This window comes from Wyeomyia smithii, chromosome 3, assembly GCF_029784165.1.
Source record: "Wyeomyia smithii strain HCP4-BCI-WySm-NY-G18 chromosome 3, ASM2978416v1, whole genome shotgun sequence".
Classification (NCBI taxonomy): domain Eukaryota; kingdom Metazoa; phylum Arthropoda; class Insecta; order Diptera; family Culicidae; genus Wyeomyia; species Wyeomyia smithii.
Window position 1 is genome coordinate 166,867,988 of NC_073696.1, and position 2,132 is coordinate 166,870,119.

Genomic DNA, 2,132 nt, shown 5'->3' on the forward strand with positions numbered 1-2,132 from the left:
TGTCATACACGAGTCAGGCCCCGTCTATAAAATGATGTGCTTCAGAAATGAAGCGAAGCACCGTAGTTTTAAACAGCATACTCATGTTATGCCGTCTCGTGAAAACCATGGCTACACACTATGCGTAAGATCATCTCTGGAATTTACCTAAGTGTTATATGGCAGATATTCGAATGCGACACTATTTTCCTTAGATCATCCAACCATCGCAACTAATAACTGATTATAACATCATATTGTCAAACAACGCTAAAGGAACTGGGTATAGAACAGAAAATTTCATGACAATGTTTCAGAATAATGTTATAAATTTGTTTGAAATTTTGGATATCATACTAGTTGAGAATTCGTTACATGTAATTGTACGAGCATGGGATGTAGGACAACATAATGAGCACTTTTCAGCATACGAAGCCGTTAATGTACTAAGTTAGTAGACGTTTTCGATATTCAAATTTTTGACAGTCAATCTGTATCTTTGCACCGTATAGGAGGAGCGTACATGTTTCGAGTAAAGAATAATTATTACGAAAGAATGTCATATGAAACTGTATTTACGAATAAAAATATTCTGTGACGTCGCTATCATTTATTCCGAGTACCCTTAAATTTAGCAAAATATATCACATTTACTTTAAAACACTTTTTTGGCGCGAGTGATTAAAATTATATTGGTACAATGTAATATGGAAAATATTTTTATTATTACTCACGAAAACATCCTGTTTACCTTCTAGGATTGATTTGAAATACATGTTAAAAAAATAGGATCACTAGTAACTATCACCAAGAATACACGTCAACAAAACGAGAAAATCACGCAAACCTTACATTGTAAACCTGTGGATCAGTAATTAAGGTTGCTACGAATCCACATACATATGACGTGAGCAGTTAGTGGATGAATACTACATAGTTTTTCACGCAGATCGGACGTATCGATTTTTTAGAGTGTAGGAAATAGCATCCTATGCACACCGCCGATGGTTGTGCATTATTTGGCAATTTACGTCGCACGGATGACACGTGTGGTTGTGTACACTCAATCACAGCGTCAATATTATCCCGATAGTATTAAGAGCGTTGGTATTGTGCAAATTTCCGGGAGTTTGCTGCTGTCTCCCAACGCGTTCATTTGTATGCTTTTCGCAGTTATTACATTTTTTATTCTCTGTACTGCTGAGCTCCACAAAGCAAATGTCAGAGAGAAAATTCGAATTTTATGATTCGAAGATCAAATAAATTGTTATACCATCCGTAGTCCTACGTCAAGATTTATTTGACTTTCCGGACTACACTTTTTCTGTCTCTGACTACCCTTTTTCTGTCCCGGACTACACCCGAAAAAAGCAGAGTGTACTGTAGGAAGGTACCAACACATTCACACGTATGTGTCAAAACTGGTTTGTTTTGGTTCTCGTTCCACGTGGTAAAGTGTCAGGTAAATTTTTTTTCAGCACATTTGCGAGATGGACATATGAAATGGAAACGAGACAAAATGACGATGGCGATAATGACCAAAACAAAACAAATTGACAACTATCTAGGGACGTTGCGATCTGAGAGTTGCGACATCATTAAGTATCGATACTTGGAATCGATACTGGTATCGAAGGTAAGTGCTGATACTCCGATATTATCGCAAAAAAAGTATCGTTACTGCAAAGTTTCGTTGTTCGATATCAGGCTTATTTGAAGTAATACTAGGGATACCATCTGGTCAGTGGTACTAATCAGGACATCTATTTTTTCGACACAAATTTGATCTAAATTATTTTTATTCTGTTTTAAACTAGTGGTACGTGATTTGCACTTCAAAATGCTATTCGGTTGTTAATTCATTTAACATGTATCTCGAACGATCCAATTTTATCAAGCAAATTTTTTGGGAATTTGTATGGTTCCAAAGAATTCAGCACATGTAAACTGTTTAAAATTAAATATAAAAATTGTGATGTTTAACACTATTCACTTTACTCAGGCTTAGCCAAAAAAAATAATTTACGCACTTAGCGTTGTGTAGTGAGGTACCGAGATTTATCTGAATTATCCACATTATTGAACATCAAGATAGACAGGTTTAATGTCTATTCTCCCAGATATTTCCCGTGTAGCTTCAGTTTGTTTACATC